Raw genomic sequence first — 8,017 nt, 5'->3', positions numbered from 1 at the left:
TTCCGTTCGACGTCACAAAGAGTGTTTTAATGAGTAGAGATTGAATCTTTGAATGAAAATACCTCAATTAGGGTACCTATTATGTCACTAGACTTTTTAAATGTATAAGAATTAAATATTTGAAAGAAATTTAGAGTTTTGAGCTAAACTTATTCGAGTTCCATTTGACGTCACAAAGAGTGTAATAATGAGTAAAGATTCGATATTTGAAAGAAAATACCTCAATCAAGGTACCTGTTATGTCAGTAGACCTTTTTAATGTATAAAGACTGAATCTTTGAAAGAATATGAGAGTTTTGAGTTAAATTTACTCGAGTTACCTTTGACGTCACAAAGAGTGTTTTAATGAGTAAAGATATAATCTTTCAATGAAAATGCCTCAATCAAGGTACCTGTCTTGTCACGTGACCTTTTTAATGTATAAAGATTGAATCATTGAAAGAAAATGAGAGGTTTGAGTTAAATTTATTCGAGTTCCCTTTAACATCACAAAGAGTGTTTGAATAAGTAAAGATTGAATTCTTGAATGAAAATACCTCAATCAGGGTACCTGTTATTTCACTAGAACTTTTTAACGTATAAAGATTGAATCTTTGACAGAAATTGAGAGTTTTGAGTTAAACTTATTCGGTTTCCCTTTGACGTCCCAAAGAGTGTTTTAATGAGTAAAGATTGAATCTTTGAATGAAAATACCTCAATCAACTTACCTGTTATGTCACTTGACCTTTTTAATGCGGAAAGATTGAATCATTGAAAGAAAATGAGGGTTTTGAGTTAAACTTATTCGAGTTCCGTTTGACGTCACAAAGAATGTTTTAATGAGCAGAGATTGAATCTTTGAATGAAAATGCCTCGATTGGGGTACCTATTATGTCACTAGGCTTTTTAAATGTATAAGAATTAAATATTTAAAAGAAATTTAGAGTTTTGAGCTAAACTTATTCGAGTTCCCTTTGACGTCACAAAGAGTGTAATAATGAGTAAAGCTTAAATCTTTGAAAGAAAATCCCTCAATCAAGATACCTGCTATGCCAGTAGACCTTTTTAATGTATAAAGACTGAATCCTTGAAAGAAAATGAGAGTTTTGAGTTAAATTTATTTGAGTTCCCTTCGACGTCACAAAGAGTGTTTTAATGAGTAAAGATATAATCTTTGAATGAAAATACCTCAATCAAGGTACCTGTCATGTCACGTGACCTTTTTAATGTATAAAGATTGAATCATTGAAGGAAAATGAGAGGTTTGAGTTAAACTTATGCGAGTTCCCTATGACGTCACAAAGAGTGTTTGAATAAGTAAAGATTGAATTCTTGAATGAAAATACCACAATCAGGGTACCTGTTATGTCACTTGAACTTTTTAATATATAAAGATTGAATCTTTGATAGAAATTGAGAGTTTTGAGTTAAACTTATTCGGTTTCCCTTTGACGTCCCAAAGAGTGTTTTAATGAGCAAAGATTGAATCTTTGAATGAAAATACCTCAATCAACTTACCTGTTATGTCACCTGACCTTTTTAATGCATAAAGATTGAATCTTTGAAAGAAAGTGAGAGTTTTGAGTTAAACTTATTCGAGTTCCATTTCATATCACAAAGAGTGTTTTAATGAGTAGCGATTGAATCTTTGAATGAAAATACCCTAATTATGGTAACTATTATGTCACTCGACTTTTTTAAGGTTTAAGGATTGAATCTTCGAAAGAAATTGAGAGTTTTGAGCTAAACTTATTCGAATTCCCTTTGACGTCACAAAGAGTGTTTTAATGAGTAAAGATTGAATCTTTGAATGAAAATACCTCAATCAAGGCACCTGTTAAGTCACTAGACCTTTTTAGTGTATAAATATTGAATCTTGGAATAAAAATAAGAGTCGAGTTCCCTTTGACGTCACACAAAGTGTTTGAATGAGTAAAGAGTGAATCTTTGTGTGAAAATACCTCAATCAAGGTACCTGTTATGCCACTTGACCTTTTTGACGCGTAATGATTGAATCTTTGAAAGAAAATCAGAGTTTTGAGTTTCAGTTATTCGACTTCCCTTCGACGTCACAAAGAGTGTTTCAATGAGTAAAGATTGAATCTTTGAATGAAAGTACCTCAATCAAGGTACCTGTTATGTCACTTGACCTATTTAATGCATAAAGATTGAATCTTTGAAAGAAAATGAGAGTTTTGAGTTAAACATATTCATGTTCGCATTGGAGTCACAAAGAGTGTTTTAATGAGTAAAGGTTGAATCTTTGAATGAAAATAGTTCACTCAAGGTGCCTGTTGTGTCACTTGACCTTTTCAATGTATAAAGATTGAATCTTTGAAAGAAAATAAGAGTTTTGAGTTAAACTTATTCGAGTTCCCTTAGACGTCACAAAGAGTGTTTTAATGAGTAAAGATTGAATCTTTTAATGAAAATAGCTCAATCGGGGTAGCTGTTATGTCACTTGACCTTTTTGACGCATAAAGATTGAATCTTTGAAAGAAAATGAGAGTTTTGAGTTACAGTTATTCGAGTTCCCTTTGACGTCACAAAGAGTGTTTTAATGAGTAAGGATTGAATATTTGAATGAAAATACCTCAACCAAGGTACCTGTTATGTCACTTGACCTTTTTTAATGCGGAAAGATTGAATCATTGAAAGAAAATGAGAGTTTTGAGTCAAGCTTATTCGAGTTCCGTTCGACGTCACAAAGAGTGTTTTAATGAGTAGAGATTGAATCTTTGAATGAAAATACCTCAATTAGGGTACCTATTATGTCACTAGACTTTTTAAATGTATAAGAATTAAATATTTGAAAGAAATTTAGAGTTTTGAGCTAAACTTATTCGAGTTCCATTTGACGTCACAAAGAGTGTAATAATGAGTAAAGATTGGATGTTTGAAAGAAAATACCTCAATCAAGGTACCTGTTATGTCAGTAGACCTTTTTAATGTATAAAGACTGAATCTTTGAAAGAATATGAGAGTTTTGAGTTAAATTTACTCGAGTTACCTTTGACGTCACAAAGAGTGTTTTAATGAGTAAAGATATAATCTTTCAATGAAAATGCCTCAATCAAGGTACCTGTCTTGTCACGTGACCTTTTTAATGTATAAAGATTGAATCATTGAAAGAAAATGAGAGGTTTGAGTTAAATTTATTCGAGTTCCCTTTAACATCACAAAGAGTGTTTGAATAAGTAAAGATTGAATTCTTGAATGAAAATACCTCAATCAGGGTACCTGTTATGTCACTAGAACTTTTTAACGTATAAAGATTGAATCTTTGACAGAAATTGAGAGTTTTGAGTTAAACTTATTCGGTTTCCCTTTGACGTCCCAAAGAGTGTTTTAATGAGTAAAGATTGAATCTTTGAATGAAAATACCTCAATCAACTTACATGTTATGTCACTTGACCTTTTTAATGCGGAAAGATTGAATCATTGAAAGAAAATGAGGGTTTTGAGTTAAACTTATTCGAGTTCCGTTTGACGTCACAAAGAATGTTTTAATGAGCAGGGATTGAATCTTTGAATGAAAATGCCTCGATTGGGGTACCTATTATGTCACTAGGCTTTTTAAATGTATAAGAATTAAATATTTAAAAGAAATTTAGAGTTTTGAGCTAAACTTATTCGAGTTCCCTTTGACGTCACAAAGAGTGTAATAATGAGTAAAGCTTAAATCTTTGAAAGAAAATACTTCAATCAAGATACCTGCTATGCCAGTAGACCTTTTTAATGTATAAAGACTGAATCCTTGAAAGAGAATGAGAGTTTTGAGTTAAATTTATTTGAGTTCCCTTCGACGTCACAAAGAGTGTTTTAATGAGTAAAGATATAATCTTTGAATGAAAATACCTCAATCAAGGTACCTGTCATGTCACGTGACCTTTTTAATGTATAAAGATTGAATCATTGAAGGAAAATGAGAGGTTTGAGTTAAACTTATGCGAGTTCCCTATGACGTCACAAAGAGTGTTTGAATAAGTAAAGATTGAATTCTTGAATGAAAATACCACAATCAGGGTACCTGTTATGTCACTTGAACTTTTTAATGTATAAAGGTTGAATCTTTGATAGAAATTGAGAGTTTTGAGTTAAACTTATTCGGTTTCCCTTTGACGTCCCAAAGAGTGTTTTAATGAGCAAAGATTGAATCTTTGAATGAAAATACCTCAATCAACTTACCTGTTATGTCACCTGACCTTTTTAATGCATAAAGATTGAATCTTTGAAAGAAAGTGAGAGTTTGGAGTTAAACTTATTCGAGTTCCATTTCATATCACAAAGAGTGTTTTAATGAGTAGCGATTGAATCTTTGAATGAAAATACCCTAATTATGGTAACTATTATGTCACTCGACTTTTTTAAGGTATAAGGATTGAATCTTCGAAAGAAATTGAGAGTTTTGAGCTAAACTTATTCGAATTCCCTTTGACGTCACAAAGAGTGTTTTAATGAGTAAAGATTGAATCTTTGAATGAAAATACCTCAATCAAGGTACCTGTTATGTCACTTGACCTTTTTTAATGCGGAAAGATTGAATCATTGAAAGAAAATGAGAGTTTTGAGTCAAGCTTATTCGAGTTCCGTTCGACGTCACAAAGAGTGTTTTAATGAGTAGAGATTGAATCTTTGAATGAAAATACCTCAATTAGGGTACCTATTATGTCACAAGACTTTTTAAATGTATAAGAATTAAATATTTGAAAGAAATTTAGAGTTTTGAGCTAAACTTATTCGAGTTCCATTTGACGTCACAAAGAGTGTAATAATGAGTAAAGATTGGATGTTTGAAAGAAAATACCTCAATCAAGGTACCTGTTATGTCAGTAGACCTTTTTAATGTATAAAGACTGAATCTTTGAAAGAATATGAGAGTTTTGAGTTAAATTTACTCGAGTTACCTTTGACGTCACAAAGAGTGTTTTAATGAGTGAAGATATAATCTTTCAATGAAAATGCCTCAATCAAGGTACCTGTCTTGTCACGTGACCTTTTTAATGTATAAAGATTGAATCATTGAAAGAAAATGAGAGGTTTGAGTTAAATTTATTCGAGTTCCCTTTAACATCACAAAGAGTGTTTGAATAAGTAAAGATTGAATTCTTGAATGAAAATACCTCAATCAGGGTACCTGTTATGTCACTAGAACTTTTTAATGTATAAAGATTGAATCTTTGACAGAAATTGAGAGTTTTGAGTTAAACTTATTCGGTTTCCCTTTGACGTCCCAAAGAGTGTTTTAATGAGTAAAGATTGAATCTTTGAATGAAAATACCTCAATCAACTTACCTGTTATGTCACTTGACCTTTTTAATGCGGAAAGATTGAATCATTGAAAGAAAATGAGGGTTTTGAGTTAAACTTATTCGAGTTCCGTTTGACGTCACAAAGAATGTTTTAATGAGCAGAGATTGAATCTTTGAATGAAAATGCCTCGATTGGGGTACCTATTATGTCACTAGGCTTTTTAAATGTATAAGAATTAAATATTTAAAAGAAATTTAGAGTTTTGAGCTAAACTTATTCGAGTTCCCTTTGACGTCACAAAGAGTGTAATAATGAGTAAAGCTTAAATCTTTGAAAGAAAATACCTCAATCAAGATACCTGCTATGCCAGTGGACCTTTTTAATGTATAAAGACTGAATCCTTGAAAGAAAATGAGAGTTTTGAGTTAAATTTATTTGAGTTCCCTTCGACGTCACAAAGAGTGTTTTAATGAGTAAAGATATAATCTTTGAATGAAAATACCTCAATCAAGGTACCTGTCATGTCACGTGACCTTTTTAATGTATAAAGATTGAATCATTGAAGGAAAATGAGAGGTTTGAGTTAAACTTATGCGAGTTCCCTATGACGTCACAAAGAGTGTTTGAATAAGTAAAGATTGAATTCTTGAATGAAAATACCACAATCAGGGTACCTGTTATGTCACTTGAACTTTTTAATGTATAAAGATTGAATCTTTGAAAGAAATTGAGAGTTTTGAGTTAAACTTATTCGGTTTCCCTTTGACGTCCCAAAGAGTGTTTTAATGAGCAAAGATTGAATCTTTGAATGAAAATACCTCAATCAACTTACCTGTTATGTCACCTGACCTTTTTAATGCATAAAGATTGAATCTTTGAAAGAAAGTGAGAGTTTTGAGTTAAACTTATTCGAGTTCCATTTCATATCACAAAGAGTGTTTTAATGAGTAGCGATTGAATCTTTGAATGAAAATACCCTAATTATGGTAACTATTATGTCACTCGACTTTTTTAAGGTATAAGGATTGAATCTTCGAAAGAAATTGAGAGTTTTGAGCTAAACTTATTCGAATTCCCTTTGACGTCACAAAGAGTGTTTTAATGAGTAAAGATTGAATCTTTGAATGAAAATACCTCAATCAAGGCACCTGTTAAGTCACTAGACCTTTTTAGTGTATAAATATTGAATCTTGGAATAAAAATAAGAGTCGAGTTCCCTTTGACGTCACACAAAGTGTTTGAATGAGTAAAGAGTGAATCTTTGTGTGAAAATACCTCAATCAAGGTACCTGTTATGCCACTTGACCTTTTTGACGCGTAATGATTGAATCTTTGAAAGAAAATCAGAGTTTTGAGTTTCAGTTATTCGACTTCCCTTCGACATCACAAAGAGTGTTTCAATGAGTAAAGGTTGAATCTTTGAATGAAAGTACCTCAATCAAGGTACCTGTTATGTCACTTGACCTATTTAATGCATAAAGATTGAATCTTTGAAAGAAAATGAGAGTTTTGAGTTAAACATATTCGAGTTCGCATTGGAGTCACAAAGAGTGTTTTAATGAGTAAAGGTTGAATCTTTGAATGAAAATAGCTCACTCAAGGTGCCTGTTGTGTCACTTGACCTTTTCAATGTATAAAGATTGAATCTTTGAAAGAAAATAAGAGTTTTGAGTTAAACTTATTCGAGTTCCCTTAGACGTCACAAAGAGTGTTTTAATGAGTAAAGATTGAATCTTTTAATGAAAATAGCTCAATCGGGGTAGCTGTTATGTCACTTGACCTTTTTGACGCATAAAGATTGAATCTTTGAAAGAAAATGAGAGTTTTGAGTTACAGTTATTCGAGTTCCCTTTGACGTCACAAAGAGTGTTTTAATGAGTAAGGATTGAATATTTGAATGAAAATACCTCAATCAAGGTACCTGTTATGTCACTTGACCTTTTTTAATGCGGAAAGATTGAATCATTGAAAGAAAATGAGAGTTTTGAGTCAAGCTTATTCGAGTTCCGTTCGACGTCACAAAGAGTGTTTTAATGAGTAGAGATTGAATCTTTGAATGAAAATACCTCAATTAGGGTACCTATTATGTCACTAGACTTTTTAAATGTATAAGAATTAAATATTTGAAAGAAATTTAGAGTTTTGAGCTAAACTTATTCGAGTTCCATTTGACGTCACAAAGAGTGTAATAATGAGTAAAGATTGGATATTTGAAAGAAAATACCTCAATCAAGGTACCTGTTTTGTCAGTAGACCTTTTTAATGTATAAAGACTGAATCTTTGAAAGAATATGAGAGTTTTGAGTTAAATTTACTCGAGTTACCTTTGACGTCACAAAGAGTGTTTTAATGAGTAAAGATATAATCTTTCAATGAAAATGCCTCAATCAAGGTACCTGTCTTGTCACGTGACCTTTTTAATGTATAAAGATTGAATCATTGAAAGAAAATGAGAGGTTTGAGTTAAATTTATTCGAGTTCCCTTTAACATCACAAAGAGTGTTTGAATAAGTAAAGATTGAATTCTTGAATGAAAATACCTCAATCAGGGTACCTGTTATTTCACTAGAACTTTTTAACGTATAAAGATTGAATCTTTGACAGAAATTGAGAGTTTTGAGTTAAACTTATTCGGTTTCCCTTTGACTTCCCAAAGAGTGTTTTAATGAGTAAAGATTGAATCTTTGAATGAAAATACCTCAATCAACTTACCTGTTATGTCACTTGACCTTTTTAATGCGGAAAGATTGAATCATTGAAAGAAAATGAGGGTTTTGAGTTAAA

Source organism: Cornus florida, unplaced genomic scaffold, assembly GCF_030987335.1.
Source record: "Cornus florida cultivar Cherokee Brave unplaced genomic scaffold, ASM3098733v1 CherokeeBrave_3.0.0_Hap2_scaffold_9, whole genome shotgun sequence".
NCBI classification, from domain to species: domain Eukaryota; kingdom Viridiplantae; phylum Streptophyta; class Magnoliopsida; order Cornales; family Cornaceae; genus Cornus; species Cornus florida.
Note: the sequence above shows the minus strand (reverse complement) of the source record.